At 36.8% G+C, this 18029-nt stretch overlaps 1 pseudogene; it reads right to left on the bottom strand.

Annotated features, from left to right (window-relative positions):
- Window positions 1-12458: 12458 nt before the first annotated feature.
- On the bottom strand, window positions 12459-12558 carry LOC127133772 (uncharacterized; annotated as a pseudogene).
- Between the last annotated feature and the right edge of the window lie 5471 nt (window positions 12559-18029).

Here is an 18029-nt window from a genome sequence, read left to right as displayed (position 1 = left end):
ATGACTTCCACTATTTAGTCGCTAAATAGAGGCTTTTGATCCTTGATTTTTTCCTAGTTAATCGACAAAGAATCAGAATAATTTGAAACGATTTTCTTAAAAAAATAGATTTTTTTTATCCTAAAACGCAAAAACACTAAAACACAAGAAAATTAGGGTAAAAAAATGTTAAAACACAACACCTATGACTATAATAATAGTTAAATTATAATAATGGTTAAAATCTACAAGAATCCCCGGCAACGACATCAATTTGATCCGCTGTCGCACGCGGGTCAAAACGAGTGTTTTTCAAAAACGTAGTACGGCGACAATTTTAACTCGGATATCATTCTCACAAGGATTCTTGATTATTATTATCCAAAGGTAAATCGAATTAAGGGGGGGGGGGTTGCTTGGTTTGGTGTTCGATTAAGAAAAAATGATTATTAAAAGCAATTCTTGAAATAAGCTATTATGAAATAAGTGATTATGAAATAATTCAATCTACCGATTCAGTTCCTACTATCATCGGTTAATATAATTTTAATACCCTAAGCGGATTATCTATTCCTATTTGGATACAAACTCAATGACAAGCACGATGAAGTTTGTGAGATGTATGATCTTATTGTCCGAATTAAGCAAACGGGATAAGTTTTCATGGATTAAGCAAACATGATTGATCAGACACAAAAACGAATTAAGCAAACGTGACGTGCCTATGTTAGGATCATACAATCAACCAAATTGAATCAGTATATTTCATGCAATCGAATTAAGCATACAAGAACACAAAATATCATTGAAAGGAATTAAACTAAAATTAACATTATAATAATCTCAAGTTTTTGGACCTGAATTACGGCAGATCGAATCAGAGGGATTAGTTCTCCATGGAATTCGTACAAGCTTTCAAATTTTTGTGAATAGTGATGCCGTCTACTGTTTTCAGCTGCTCGGGTTATAGGAAAAGTAGAATAAACCTAATTTGGTCAAAACATAACTCAGGCCCAAACTAAATAACCCAACACAAAATATAAATCTAGTGCTGAAGGCTTCAACGGATTTTTCAACCATGCTACAGTCCAAATTAGCTTCTGACTTCTTCATGAAAGTCGTATCTCTTTCTCTTAGCTTTCCAACAACTGGTATTGCGCCTCGATCCGATACTCCTAGCTCCAGTTATGAATTTATTCCCGCAGACTGCTAATGCTGAAAATAAACTGCGAAAAACAAATAAGTGTAAAAATAAGATAAATTATAAAAACACATTAAAAGGGAAAAATAACCAAACTAAAACATGGAAATGCATAAGTATAAATATAGAAGAATTTGCATCAAAATGCACTGATCAACTCGCTTTATTTATCGCATTTCTTATTGTTTTAGATATTGGTATGGTTATTATCTTTTATACTCTCTATTGGGTTGGGGTTGATACTACATGAGTGAAGCTCTATACCCGAGCATGAGTACATACACAGGATAGCAATGTGACTAGAGTCGTGTTTGACCTCCGTGGAGTTATTCTGCGATCAAGGTTGACATGAGACGTCAGACCTAGAGTAGATCCTTTTAGGAGCATCATTGTCCGATGAGTCATTCGTCTAAGGCAATGGAATCTCAAAATGGGTCGTTGACTCTAGGAAGCTCTTAGGTTGCCTTTGAAGACTAGAACCTACCTGTGAGGGGGATATGGTTTTTTTGTGTAGGAAACCATAGACACTATATACCTTTATTCTCATGGACGTCGGACTATTGATCCTGCATTAGGCAGTATACATAGATTATCCAGACTATTAGTGTTGTTAAGCTATGTTATTGCATTGCTGGACATATATCGAAGCTTTAAACTTGGGTTGTTATACCGTCAGTATTTTGAATCTATGGATGATTCATAATTATTTGCATTCTATCCCTAACATATGCATTCATTCATTTGCATTACATGCATGGTAACCAGAAAACTCACCCTATCCATTCCTCCTTCAGAAAGACAATGATTCACCGACACCAATCATCCAAGGATCATGGAAAAGACTAAGAGCATTGACAGAGTTGACATGGTTTTGGGGATATTCTTGGATAGCATGACGACAAACTTCCCAAATCGCTGTGATTGATAAGCAATCTAAAGACAGTCTGAAGAAAGATAACAAATAGAAGGTGGCTACATGCATTCTGCCACTTCTTCCTCGAGAGCAGTGCTTGCTACCACATCAGAGGTCTGCTCAAAGCGACCAGAAATTGAAGCAGAAGTAAATCAATCAGAAGAACAGGGATCAGGAAGGCAGACGTCCTCGCTATAAGACCCTAATTTTGACCCTAAGATCCCCCATGCTATTCTCATCATATGCATTAGAATTGGGATCACACCTTGGCATCCTCCTTACCCCTAATTTATTGGGTTTACATTGGGAGATATCACCAAACACATTTGATTGTATCATACTTCATTTTTCTTTATTTTAGTAACCAAAATACCAAAAATATGTTATTATATAGTTTAACTCTTTTGTATGCTCTATCAAGCTCATATATAGGGTTTGAGACCCTCAATGCAAGGAGCTCAATCAAGAATTGTTTACTATGGCTCTAAGTATCATATATGGATCCCCATGATCTCCACATGTTATTTTGATCAAGAAATTCATCAAGAGTTTGAAGTTGGTTTGCCTTGGAAACCCTAATTCATCTGGGTATCTTATGTGACTTCTTCAACACGTTTCTTCAATATTTGATCAAATATTTCAAGTTATACTTCACATTTCATCATCTTATGCATATATGATCCTCCATGAGTACCAAAAGTCAAGATAATGTCAAGCTAGCAATTTGGTCCATGGTGGTTGACCAGAGGAATTCAACTGATCAAAACTGAGGTTCCGTAGACCCTATCTCCTACAATTGTAGTCATTTGGAAATGATTCCAAGATCAAAGTTACTATAAATTACATTAAAAACAACTTTCATGTTGAGTTCAAGAGCTAGGTTTGCTTCGAAAGTCATTTTATATGGTGAAAGATTATAGGTCATTTTGTCTAAACCCTAATTTGAAGGTCAACTTCTCAAGACCATAACTTGCTCAATTTTTATGAGATGAAAGAAATTCAAATTTAATTATCAAATTCAAGATATCTACTTCAACTTTTATGTTTGGAGTAAGTGCAAATCCAGCTTTCAAATACATGTGATAAGAGGAAACATTATAGGTCATTTTGGGTCAATACCATTGAACAAGTGATTTTCCTCAACTTCTAAAATGCATAACCCATTCATATTAAATCCAAATGAGGTCAAATTTGTGACCAATGTGAAGGAATTTGAGATAGATACAACGTTTATGAAGGAACTTTTTTCATTTGAAGTCCATAGAAAAAGTTACTCAAGGTGGAAGAAGTGAACATATGGCTTGGTACTTAGAATTTTTTTTGATATGTTTGATTTTTCAAACTTCCACCTCAAAATTCATCATGATCCAAGCTTCAAATGAAAAAGTGTTAAACATGAAAGTTGTTCCTCTTAATCTAACCTTTCCAAAAAGTCCAAATTCATATCATTTGGACAAAGTATGAATGACTTGCGCATGGCTTAAAGTTGAAGGACCATTTGGAAGATTTGAAGTTCCACTTTTCATACACACTTGCATGGCCTTTCCACATGATTTTACCATTGCTTATACATAATTTTGGACCTAAGTGCATCATTTGAGGGGCCTATCACACGCCATGCAAGCATGCAAGTGAGATTTCCAACTTTGGCCAAGAATGGAAGTGTGCAATTATCAATCTCCTTGGCTATAAGTAGAAGTCCTCTTGCTCAGAACTAAGGACCTTGGCGCGCAAGCTTTGAATCAGCAACCCTAAACCCTCACATTCAAAGGATAAGCTTGAAGATTTTCTTTGAAAATCGAGTTTCAAATCTCCAATTATTTTGAGATTGAAACTCCAAGAGTCTATTGTTGGTGTAAGCCCTAGAGGCCAATGCTTTTGGTACTTGTATCGAATTATTTATTAATAATTAAAAGGAATTTTCTTTATTATGGTTGATTAATAAAGTCCCTGGAATAGATAGTCCGTTTAATGTATTAAGTGTGACTTAATCATGAGAACACATTAAACATAAGGATACTATTCTTAAAGTATCCGTAGTCGAGCTTTAGTGTGAAGTGGGATAACATTAAAGCATTAAGACTATTATGTTTGTAGACTGATGATCACATCTCATGGATCATGGATAAAGCGTTATCAAGTCTTAAACATAGGTATGAATATTAGGAGTAATATTTATACCGGATTGACCCTCTATGAGAATACTATATAGAAAGTTATGCAAAGTGTCGTAAGTTATTCTCATGGTGATAATGGTGTATACCACTCTTCGACCTGAAACCACTATGGACCCTAGATGTAGAGTCGAGTGCTTTATTGCTGATCCAACGTTGTCCGTAACTGGATAACCATAAAGACAGTTGATGGGTACTCCACGAAGCATGCTGAGGGACATGAGTGACCTAGATGGAATTTGCCCATCCTGCATAACAGGATAAATGTCTATGGACCCAATATTGAACTAGACAAGGATGACACGGTCTATGCCTTGTGTTCAATATAGACATAAGGGCAAAAGGGTAATTATACACATAAGTATTATCACAGAAGGTTTTGTCAGATCACATGACATTTTCGTGTCTTGGGTAGCAGTGATGTGTTGCTAGATACCGCTCACTATTTATTATGTTAAATGTGTGATTTAATATAATTGCCAACGTCACGAAAACCTACAGGGTCACACACAAAGGACGGATTGATGAGAGATAGAGTAACTAAGGAGTACCGTAAGGTACGATGCCCTTAAGTGAGTTATAGAACATCGTAAGGTACGGTGTACTTGAGTAGAATACGAAATATGGTAAGGTACCATGAGCTTAAGTGATTTTGGGCATATTATAAGATATGGGCCAAAATACACTTAAGTGAGCTTTCTAGCTTGAAGCCCACACAAGTGGTTCTATAAATAGAACCCTTGTGCAGAAGCATTCAATTGCGGTTGCATTATTTTCGTTTTCTCTCTCTCTCTCTCTCTCTCTCTCTCTCTCTCTCTCTCTCTCTCTCTCTCTCTCTCTCTCTCTCTCTCTCTCTCTCTCTCTCTCTCTCTCTCACTCAAAGCCTTCATTCGTACCAGCTAGCACTGAGATTGAAGGAATCCGTTCGTGTGGACTGAGTAGAGACGTTGTCATCGTTCAATGTTCGTGATCGCTCCGTGGATCTGCATCAAAGGTTTTGATCGTCACAAGAGATCTGCACCAAAGGTTTCAATCGAAACAAGAGGTAAATATTCTATCACTGATCATGACCATTCGTAAGGATCTCTAAAGGAGAAAATTTTAATTTCCGCTGCGTTTTGGACCGCAATTCTCCTTCATCTATCCCTTTCCTTGATTCATTTCTACTCCATCAAACATCTGAAGCAAGGCCAAGCATAATTGAGAGCAAGATCATGCCAATCTGAAGCTATATTGAAGGCGATTTTCAGAATTTTTCATCTCTTTGATTCTCATTTAATTCTCCATTATTCTTGTTGATTTTTGGTTATCTGAAGTCCTACCAATGTAGGCAAGAAGATTGAGTTGCTTTGAGGTCAAATCGAAGCAACTCAGGTCATGATCCTCAAATTTCAACTCCCTGTATCTTTCTATATACTTGGAGTTAGATGAAATTCAGGTCAGATTCGAGCCCCTAAGCATTTTTTCTTTAAATTTATATTGTAATTGCTTTATTTTCATTAATTCATATTAAATTTAATACTGATCCAAAAAATATGGGACTTTCACCACAAAATTTCAAATATTTTTCTATTTCATTTTCTGAATTAAAATTATTTTTTGGATCAACATTAATATTTTTCATGATTTAATTGTTTTTGTGCATATTTTTAATTATTTAAAAATACTTTTAAGGCTCCAAAAATAATGATTTTTTTTCTCCAAGGTCCTTTGATCTTTTTTGACCTATGATAAATCTCTTGGCCATTTATTTGGTGTTTTGAAGAGGTTTTAGGTTTTTGATCAAACATAATTTAATTTAATGTGTTTTCAATTGATTTTTAATTGTGAATAAATTGTGTTGAACTATTTTGGTTGACTTCTTGAGTTTGACTATTGTGTTTGAGCCTTAGTCAAGGTTGATTTGACTTTGTTGGATTAAAATCATTGGATTTAGGGGGTTGATGAAATATATATTTCATCTCCCAAAATGAATGAATGATTTTAATTTGGTAAAAGTCCTCCCATGATCAATTTGTGTTTGTCTTATTCCCCTCCCTCTTCATCTTCAATCCCCTTTTATCCCATTCATTTCATTGACCTATGATATCTCTATATCCTAAGACTAATTGGTTCATAACCCCATACAAGTATGGATGAGATTAGGTACACCCTTTTGCCATTTTCTTTTAAGTGTGATATGTTTTAGGAGTATGGTTCATTATACCATATCTCTAATATGCATTAACACTAAAATTTCTATTGTCTGACCTCAGATAGTTGTGACTTCTACATAAGTCCAATTATGATTGCTTAACATAGCGCTAAATTTTGATCCAAAAGCATAGCATTCTAGTAAGTGAGATTGTAAGTCTCCCCCCTTTCATGGTATTGTGTGGAAACTTGGAATTTTTTCATTCCTTTGGAAGATGTCTTGGCTCAAGGATCCATGCTTGTGAATAGAGGGTTGAGTGTTCTCCAAAGAACGACTTAAGCAATTGAAAAGCAAAAACAATACTAACATCTAATTAACTAACATTTGACTAACTTTTAATTTCAAGTCATTTACCTTATGCACTTTAAATTCAAGTCATTTATCATTTACCATTATTCATACCATTTAACTTGTTTATTTTAATGTCATTTTCACTTTGCTCACTTGAGCCATGTATTATGATTATATATACTTGTTTGTGTATTTTGTTTGTGTTTGTGGTCTTAAGACCTTAATGTATATAATAACAACAAAAACCCTTAAAAATGTTTGTGCGGACTGTTGGATTTGATCTGAGACTTGGACTTAGGATTGGGCAACATTCCCTATGCAAAAAGGACTTGACCAATGCCAACTTTTCTGAAGCCAGTCATTGTGAATTGAGTTTCATCTGATGCAAGTATTGAGATCCCTTTTGAGTTCATCAACTACATGATCTTGATGCAAATGTTACCTTGAACCTATGACTAATGCCTTATTCTTAGCCATTCAAGGAGTATGTCATCTGATACATGGGGAAGCTTATGAAGGATATCATGAAGTTGCTTGCTTGGATGTGGCTGTCTTTATTTGATGCCTTTGCTCTTCATCTTGCTATTTGTGTATTGATATTTCTTGATTCTAAAGTCCAAGGGAAAATTGGGTTTCTATATGATATTCTTGTCTATTGGATTGCATCCCATTGGTCAAATCTTTTTAACTCTTAACTTTTAAAAAATTTGCTTAGCATTAGTCTCTTCATCTCCTCCCCACTTCTTTAATTTCAAATCTCTCCTTCTTTTCAAAGTCTTCTTTGCTTCTGATTTCTAAACTTAGACTCTTTATTGCAAAATAGAAACTTCGGTCTTATGCCATTGTATTTTTAAACTCTTTTTCTTAAATCAAATTTGTAAACGAATCTAACCATATTGAACCAAAATTTCAAAAGACAAAAAGAACTAACACCCATTCAAACTCTTTAAAGCCTTTTGTGCCTCTTTTAAACTTAAAATTTTGTTAAAAGCAATCAACTAACTTTGAAATTGATACCATGAACTACGGGGCTTTGATCCCTCATTTTTATGTTGGTACGTAGGCACAAGTCCGAAGGTCTTGCCAAACACAAAAATATAATTAATGAATTATTTTCTCATCCCCACACTTATTTATTGCGAATATCATTTTATACCAAAACACATACACACATAAAAAAGGGCTCCCTATGAGTACCTAGGACACTTTGGCTGCTAACACCTTCCCTCTGTGTAACCAACCTCCTTACCTGTAATCTCTGGCATTTTATTAGTTTTGATTTGAAAACTTCTTATCTTTGGGTTTTGTTTGTAATTTTCCCTTTTCCCTTGGAAACAATAAAAGCACGGTGGCGACTCTGGTTTTATTGATGTTAAATTTATCCGTAGCTTAATGGTCATGAATTCACCGCTACAGAAATTAAGTGGCGACTTTGCTGGGGAGTAGTTTCCAGTGGGTTTAGCCTACTTTTTTACGTGTATATAATTGTATATTTGATGTTTGTATATTTGTTTGTATGATATAATCTGCTTGTTGTGCTTGGCGATCTCTGAGTGGTGAGATAAGTTCTAACCCTAACTTGAGTGCAATTAAGATAGGAGGATGGTATAGTCATGTTCGACTTGTGTGAAGTAGTCCTTAATAAGTTGGCTTGAGATACATCTACTCAGTGGAAACCCTTTTAGAGCTATTGATGTCACACAAGTTATTTGTGGTTAGGCATTACTTTCTTTGATTTGGGGTCCGAGAAGCTGAGAACCGTAGAACATTTAACTCAACTTGGTCTATTTAGGATGTAGTGCTAATTATGTCCAACACCCCTTGTATGATGATCGTATGAATTCGCAAGTGCACGAATCACGTCAAAGTAATATAAAAGAATATCGATCCCACAGAGACCAAATCGTCAATCTATCGATTACTATCGTTACGATGTTTATCTAAGGCGGTACAAAAGAGATATTGGGGTTGCAAAATAACGGTAAATAATAAATGCAGTGCAGATAAAGATAGGTTTGAATGTATATCACGTCAGTTAAGTGATGTTTCGATTGTCTAAATAGAACTACTTATGAGGCAATATTTTCTACTCTTGAAAAGAATCCATTTAACAGGAACTGTCGCTTTCGCGTATTCAGAACCGAGTTTACCCTTAAATTAAGGCATTTTATTGTCATTTATAAAAGGTGCGCAGAACGCTAAAGTAGTAAACTTATTTTTAAGAAATAAGACTCGTAAACTTAGTCGAAAAGTGATTTTGATGTGGAAAGTTTACCCAAGGAGTTTCCTGATTTTAAATCTATCAACGCATCCGAAAACAGTTTCAAAAATAGTTTTTCCTTAAAGTGATAAAAGTTCCTAGTTAACTAAGCCAGGGTGCTTTCGCACTCCTTGAATAGTTAAAACTAACCAAGTTTGTTTTAGAAAACTCAAGTTAAAAATCAAAACAACCTTTAAAGCATTTGTACAGATTCAATATGTGAAACATCTCCTTAACCGCGATCCTTACATTCTAACCTTTAAAAGATTTAGCCAGACATGGTAATACCAACAAACACAACGATATTGATCATGATGAAAAGTTGTTTTAGAATGTGAGGCGTAAGGGACGAGTAAAGCGTGTAAAAATAAAGCGTAGACAGAAAGTAAATAAAAATAAAGCGTAGACAGAAAGTAAATAAAAATAAAGCGTAGACAGAAAGTAAATAAAAATAAAGCGTAGACAGAAAGTAAATAAAAATAAAGCGTAGACAGAAAGTAAATAAAAATAAAGCGTAGACAGAGAGTAAATAAAATAAGGCGTAGACAGAAAGTAAATAAAGTAAAGCGAGACGGAAAATAAATAAAATAAAGCGAGGCAAGTAAATAAATAAATAAATAAAAGCGAGACAAGTAAATAAATAAATAAAAGTGAGACAAGTAAATAAATAAATAAAAGCGATAAATAAGAACCTGCTCCAAACAGATGCTTTAAATCTGGTACAAGGAAAATAAACCTCCGACTCTGAAGATAAAGACGACAGCAACTCGAAGTGACACAACTCAATCTCACTAAGGTGCGATAACCCCCCGATGTGATAGGTTACCGCTTTATAGATGAAGAATATAGTCTTAGTGTTGTAAACTAAGTTGGATGATTTGAAAATGAAATGGAACGAACTATTTATAGAGGATTTCAGCAGCTTGCAAAGACCATGGTGCCCTCCAACTTCTCCTTAGTAGGAACGTGATTTGCAAAGGTGGCGCCCGCCATCCCTTCATGGCGCCCGCCATCCCTTCATGGCGCTGATAACATGAAATTATATCACATTTTAAGACTTAATTTAATTAGATTATATTATCATTTACTTTAATTTATCCCATTTTATCAGATATTATGCAGTATTTCTTTTCTATTTACATCAGGTACCCATTTTGAAGCAAAAGTGAAAAAGGGAAGAAAAGGAGGTGTAAAAAGCAATAAAAAGGAAACAAATAACCAAGACCAAGCCCAGCCCAAAAGAAAGCGCACGTTACCCCTGTGACGGGCGTCACAAGGGTTGTGACGAGCGTCACGCGAAGTAGCCTTGTGACGGACGTCACACATGGTGTGACGAGCGTCACACCAGTCCACTAGCTTTTTGGCGCAAGTTACGCTCTCAGAAGAATGGAAGTAACGTTGAGGACTTCGTGTCCTATTCCCAAGCCGTGTATTTAGCCATGCTGAAGACTCGTAGGAAACGCAAGGCAGTTACCAAGGCTATTATAAATAGCCATCTCCTCTCTTTGCCGTGGGGAGAGTTTTTGCACGCTCGGTTTTGCGGAAGCTCTGCCAAATTTGCCTTTCACGCCTTTGCTTATTTTTCTTCCTTTCCAGCACTGTTCATTTTATTTATTTCTTTTGCAAGCTTTACTTTCTCTTTTCCCTTGCAATTTATCTTCCCCGTTTTTAGCTTTTAGATATTTTTCGCGTAATAGTTTCTACACCGGAAACTACTGTGCAACTTTATACCGGATTTAACCTTACGTTATATTTGAGTTTTATTTCCTTGATTTATTTTACTGTTTAATTGAAGAATCCAAGAACAAATCCTACCGGCTTGTGGTGGAGTGTTCAAGACCATTGTATTACGCATTCAGGTTCTTTAATTGTTATTTAATTTTTTATGTTTTATTCTATTGTTTATTCATATTGCCTGCCTGGAATGAGTCTGTTTGTGCATGATATAAATTCTTGTTTATTTAGCATGTCTGGCTAATTTGCCTAGGTATCGGTATGTAAAGTAAGCAGAATAAGGGGTCGAGACTGAGTCGGTCTATCTAAACTTAAAATCAAAATCAATCTTTTTATGGTCTCAACTTACAGGTTTAATAACAAGATTTTTTACCAAAGTAAAAGACATAAAGAAGTTAAAATCAATAGAGCGAGAGTTTGAGATTTTAACTGGACAGTGTAAGTTAGGCATTAATTCTAGATCAGGGCGAGAGCAAGTTTTAGAGTTAATTAAATTCTGACCTTTTCCAAAAAGTATTTTTAAAGATTGAATGTGAGGACGAGAGTTAAGCATTTGGATTTAATTGTATAACCTAAGTCAACAGAGCGAGAGTTTGAGATAAGGGTGTTTAAAACGGTCAGTATTTTCTTAAAAAGAGTTTCTGCAACTTTATTGTTTTCAAAATATGGTTTTTGACTTAATTATAAGTGACAGCAACATTAATATAAAATCATGGTTTATTCAACAGAGCGAGAGTTTGAGATAGAACCTTTAACCAATAAAGTTAACCGAAACGATTCATTTTAAAACCAAGAAACCGACAAAGACTTGATTCCCTAGTTTTGACGAATTACATACCGATATCCGTTTTATTAATATTTAATCTAGACATTAGTTTAGCTCTTAGTTTTTCCCCAAACAATCAAACATCTTCACCTTAGATTTACGTAGTAACTTTAGATAACGGTATATCGATTCATAAGTCCCTGTGGGATCGATATCTTTTAAAACTACGCGATAGAACTGTGCACTTGCAGTTTGTATCCCATTCTCGACTCACCCAGTCGAGCGATCAAGTTTTTGGCGCCGTTGCCGGGGACTTTTATTCAATCGATATCGTAACTCTTCCGTTACGCTGTAGAGACTAAGGTTTCCTTTTCTTCTATTTTCTTTCTTTCGTTGATTTGTATGCCACGCACTCGCTCTCAAGGCGAACCGCTCTATTTACGAATCAACGATATAGAACTATATCTCCGAGTCTTACGACGAATTCGGGAATATCGTGCTGAAAACAATCTCCCTCCTATAGACCTTCCTGATCTCAAAGATTTTCCTTCTTTAACCGAGATGGCAGAACCAGCTCGTGCTCTTAGAGATTACGCCGCTCCATCGCAAGATGAACCGCATTCAAGTATTGCTCCGCCCGCAATCGAAGCAAACAACTTTGAACTTAAACCTTCGTTGTTGCAGGCTGTGCAACAGAACCAATTCTCTGGAAATCTTACCGAAGATCCAAACCTTCATTTATCCGTATTTGTCCAATACGCTGATACTGTTAAAGCTAATGGTGTCACTTCAGAGGCAATTCGACTTCGTCTTTTTCCTTTCTCATTAAGAGATAGCGCTAGAAGATGGCTTCAATCTCTTCCTTCCAACTCAGTCACCACATGGAACGAGTTGAAGAAAGTTTTTCTTGCCCGATATTTTCCGCCAAGCAAAACAGCTATGTTAAGAGCCCAGATAAACGGATTTAAACAGAAAGACAACGAGTCTCTTTTCGAAGCATGGGAAAGATACAAAGACATGATGAGACTTTGCCCACACCATGGTTTGGAAGACTGGTTAGTAATTCACACATTTTATAATGGTCTCTTATACAATACAAGGTTAACAATAGACGCCGCTGCAGGTGGTGCACTAATGAACAAACCTTATGCTGATGCTTACCAGCTTATCGAGAGCATGGCCCAAAACCACTATCAGTGGGGAACCGAACGAACAACAGTGGAAAAACCTCAACCGAAAACTGGCATGTACGAGATAAGTAACCTTGATCACGTCAATGCAAAAGTGGATGCTTTGGTCCAGAAGATTGAAAGTTTAAACGTATCGCCTCCAGCAGCCGTGGTTGCTATAACTCAGAATTGCGAGGTCTGTGGAATCCAAGGCCACACTCCTGCGGAATGTCAACTCTTGACTGGAATCCAAACAGAGCAAGTCAACTATGCTCAAGGAAGCCCCTATTCGAATACCTATAACCCAAATTGGAAGAACCATCCAAACTTCTCATATAAGAGTAATAATGCTTTATACGCACCTGGACAGTCTCCAAATCAAGCCCCATCTATACCTCCAGGATATCAGAAACCGAATCCTAACAATAATACCCCTAGAAAATCCAACTTGGAAATCATGATGGAAAACTTTATAGCTTCCCAACAACAAACCAATAAAGATTTCTTAAACCAGAACATACACACTGGCGAACAACTTAAACAACTCGCAAGCAAAGTAGATGCCTTGGCTACCCATAACAAAATGCTGGAAACGCAAATATCTCAAGTAGCTCAACAACAAGCACCTACCGCTGCACCAACTGGTACATTCCCTGGACAGCCCCAACCCAATCCGAGAAGCCAAGCTCATGCAATTATATTGAGAAGTGGAACGGAAGTGGAAGGACCGTCTGACCCAAGGATAGAAAACCAAAACCCTGAGAAATCCACTGAGGAAAGTGAACCTAAGGAAAAGGAAGAGAGTAATAAGGAAACCCTAGAAAAGAAGGAACCTTATGTACCTCCACCACCTTACAAACCACCTATACCTTACCCTCAAAGGCTTGTTAAAACCAAAGATGTAGGCCAATTTAGAAAATTTGTTGATCTCCTTAAACAATTAAACGTTACAATTCCGTTTACCGAAGCTATCACGCAGATGCCCTCATATGCTAAATTCTTAAAAGAAATTCTTTCTAATAAGAGGAAACTTGAGGATAGCGAAACCGTTACACTCCCTGCCGAATGTAGCGCTATAATCCAAAACATGCCCCCTAAACTCAAGGATCCGGGTAGCTTCTCTATACCCTGTCACATAGGAAAATTTGTCATCGACAAAGCCTTATGCGATTTAGGAGCCGGAATTAGCGTTATGCCCTTATCCATATGTAAGAAACTGGAGATGGGAGAATTAAGACCGACCAAAATGTCTGTGCAATTAGCAGATCGTTCCATCAAATATCCTGTAGGAATCCTTGAAAACGTTCCCGTACGCATAGGTCAGTTTTACATTCCCACTGACTTCACAATTATGGACATTGGAGAAGATGATACGACACCTATTATACTAGGAAGACCATTCTTAGCAACCGCCGGTGCAATCATAGACGTAAAACGAGGACGACTCACCTTCGAAGTAGGTGAAGAAAAAATTGAATTCATTCTTTCCCAATTCTTGAAAGCACCTGCAATAGAAGATACATGTTACTTCATGGATATCATCGATGAATGCATAAAAGAAGCAGAGTCAGGAGAAGACAAACCATCAGACTATCTTTTAGAGGACAAATCTAAACAATGCCTAGCAATAACACCAGATCCTACGCAGTGTCTTAACAAACCAACCCCTGATTTGAAAACACTTCCCAAAAATCTGAGATATGAATTCCTAGACTTAGAACTTGAACGACCTGTGATAGTTAATGCAGATCTAGGAAGACTCGAAACAGAAAAACTCCTACATATCTTAAGAAAATATCCAACTGCACTAGGATACCACATCACCGATCTTAAAGGAATAAGCCCTTCTATTTGTATGCACCGCATCATGTTAGAAGAAGACTGTAAAACCTCTAGGGAACACCAGAGAAGACTAATTCCGATCCTAAGTGAGGTAGTAAAGAAAGAAATAACCAAGTTATTAGAAGCAGGTATTATATATCCTATATCTGATAGCAAATGGGTTAGTCCTGTACACGTTGTACCCAAGAAAGGAGGCATAACCGTTATTGAAAACGAAAAAGGAGAAACTATAACTAAACGAATCGAATCGAGATGGAGAATGTGCATTGATTATAGGAAACTAAACAAAGCAACCCGAAAAGATCATTTCCCTTTACCATTCATTGACCAAATGTTAGAACGATTAGCTAAACATTCACATTTCTGTTATTTAGACGGTTATTCAGGCTTCTTTCAAATACCAATTCACCCTGATGACCAAGAAAAGACAACATTCACATGCCCTTTTGGTACCTTCGCGTATAGACGAATGCCGTTTGGTCTGTGTAATGCCCCTGCAACTTTTCAAAGATGCATGATGGCAATATTCGCCGACTTTCTCGAAAACATCATGGAAGTATTTATGGATGACTTTTCTGTATACGGACAAATTTCGAAGAATGCCTTGAAAACCTGGAAAGAGTTCTTGAACGATGTGTAAAAGTAAACTTAGTACTTAATTGGGAAAAGTGCCACTTTATGGTACAAGAAGGAATTGTTTTAGGACACATCATCTCGAACAGAGGAATTGAAGTAGACAAAGCCAAAATAGAGGTAATCGAAAATCTTCAACCCCCAAGAACCGTGAGAGAAGTACGAAGCTTTTTAGGACACGCCGGTTTTTACCGACGATTCATCAAAGACTTCTCTAAGATAACTAAACCCTTAACCGGACTGTTGATGAAAGATGTTGAATTCATATTCGACGATAACTGTTTAAAAGCATTTCAAACTCTTAAACAAGCATTGATCTCCGCACCCATTATGCAGACACCAGACTGGAATGAACCATTCGAAATAATGTGCGATGCCAGTGATTATGCTGTAGGTGCTGTTTTAGGACAAAGAGAGGATAAAAAGCTTCACGTTATATATTACGCTAGCAGAACCCTGGATGAAGCGCAGATGAATTATGCCACAACCGAGAAAGAACTCCTAGCAGTGGTATTTGCGCTAGATAAATTTCGTTCTTACTTGGTAGGAGCCAAAATAATAGTTTACACTGATCACGCTGCTATCAGGTACCTTTTAACAAAAAAGGATGCTAAACCTAGACTCCTAAGATGGATCTTGTTACTACAAGAATTCGACTTAGAAATCAAGGACAAGAAAGGAACTGAAAACGTAGTAGCAGACCACCTCTCTAGACTTGAGAACCTTGAACCAGAAAGAACATCCATTAATGATGATTTCTCGTATGATAAACTCATAGCTACTTTGGAAGAGAACAACTCCGACATGCAAGTAGAAACCACCTTAGCTATATCTGTCATACCATGGTACGCTGATCTAGTCAATTATTTAGCTGCCGGAATAGTTCCACCTACTTTATCTTACCAGCAGAAGAAACGATTCTTCCACGACATAAAACACTATTACTGGGATGATCCCTTACTTTTCAAAAGAGGCCCCGATGGTATTTTCCGTCGATGTATACCCGAAGAAGAGGTAGAAAATATAATCCAACACTGTCACTCTGCGCCTTATGGTGGACACACAAGTACATCCAAGACCTGCTCTAAAATCCTACAAGCTGGCTTTTATTGGCCAACTATATGGAAGGACGTACATGCGGCTATTAAGGAGTGTGACAGATGTCAACGCACGGGAAACATATCTAGACGTGACGAGATGCCACAAAAAGGTATTTTGGAAGTAGAGATTTTTGACGTGTGGGGGATAGACTTCATGGGACCCTTTCCATCCTCTTTCGGTAACAAATACATACTCGTGGCAGTTGACTACGTATCAAAATGGATCGAAGCTATAGCTTCTCCAACAAATGACACCCGAGTAGTAACTAGACTCTTTAAAAATATAATATTTCCGAGATTTGGCATCCCAAGAATAGTAGTCAGTGATGGTGGATCACACTTTATATCCAAGGTACTCGAAAAACTACTACTTAAATATGGAGTGAGACATAGGATAGCAACACCTTACCACCCTCAAACCAGTGGACAAGTGGAAGTATCTAACAGAGAAATCAAGCAAATACTAGAAAAAACGGTCGCCACTTCAAGGAAAGATTGGTCATTGAAATTACCAGAAGCTTTATGGGCATACCGAACTGCTTATAAAACTCCCATAGGGACGACCCCATTTAAGCTCATTTATGGAAAATCCTGTCACCTCCCGGTAGAATTAGAACATAAAGCCTATTGGGCTATTAGAAATTTAAATTTGAATTATAAAGCCGCCGGTGAAAAGAGAATCCTTGACATAAACGAATTAGAGGAACTCAGAAGAGACGCCTATGAAAATGCCAAAATCTATAAAGAAAGAACAAAACAATGGCATGACAAGCGTATATCAAGGAAAGTCTTCAAGCAAGGCGACGCAGTACTTTTATTTAACTCTAGACTAAAGTTATTCCCGGGAAAACTACGATCCAGATGGTCAGGACCTTTTCATATCACTAAAATCTTTCCCAGTGGAGCGGTAGAAATAAAAGGACAATCTACAGAACCGTTCACCGTAAACGGGCAACGTCTGAAACATTATCACTATGCGGAAACCAACGAGGATTCGCAAATTCTACACTTAGACGAAACGCCCCCAGGACTCATAGACAATATTTAACAGTTTCTTTGTCGAGCTTGCGACATTTAAACAAAGCGCTTAGTGGGAGACAACCCACAAATTAATCTGTTATTTTATTATTCTATTATTATTATCATTTCTCTATTTTTCTCTTAATTATTCTTTTAATTTCTATTTAGTATTCATTATTGATTTATTCAAAAGAAAAAAAAAATATATCTATATATAATAATAATAATTCTTTTCTTCTTTCGGCATTTGGCCAAATCCTGACTTAAACTCATGTTTCTTTTCTCTAGTTAACACTAACCAGATGGGACATTTTGATCGTATGGGTATCAAGTTCAGAGGAATGGCTCAGAAACGAAAGTTTGAAGAACTAGCCGCTAGAGAGATGCTACCTAGTTTATATGCTGATGATTGGGCTATGACTGCCCTTGGACTGAGACAGAGTGTCCTGTTTTTGCTGAATCAGATAGGATGGGAGACCTCCCCTATCCTGAGACATTTCACCACCTACCGGAGACTCACACTAGAATTCCTTAGTTCATTAATCTATCTACCTAGCCATGGAAAAGGAATTAGCAGAGGTTTTATCCAGTTCAGAATGTTCAATATGGAGTACCAATTTAATATTAGAGACTTCACCAACCTTTTAGGTTTTCCTACCTCCTTTGATACATTCACTGTAAGCCAGGAAGAACTTTTTGAATATAGAGAGCTTGAACACTTTTGGGGTAAGCTGACTGGAAATGATGAGCCCG

Source organism: Lathyrus oleraceus, chromosome 3 (genome assembly GCF_024323335.1).
Source record: "Lathyrus oleraceus cultivar Zhongwan6 chromosome 3, CAAS_Psat_ZW6_1.0, whole genome shotgun sequence".
Taxonomy (NCBI): domain Eukaryota; kingdom Viridiplantae; phylum Streptophyta; class Magnoliopsida; order Fabales; family Fabaceae; genus Lathyrus; species Lathyrus oleraceus.
Note: the sequence above shows the minus strand (reverse complement) of the source record. Positions and strands in the feature narration are given on the sequence as shown.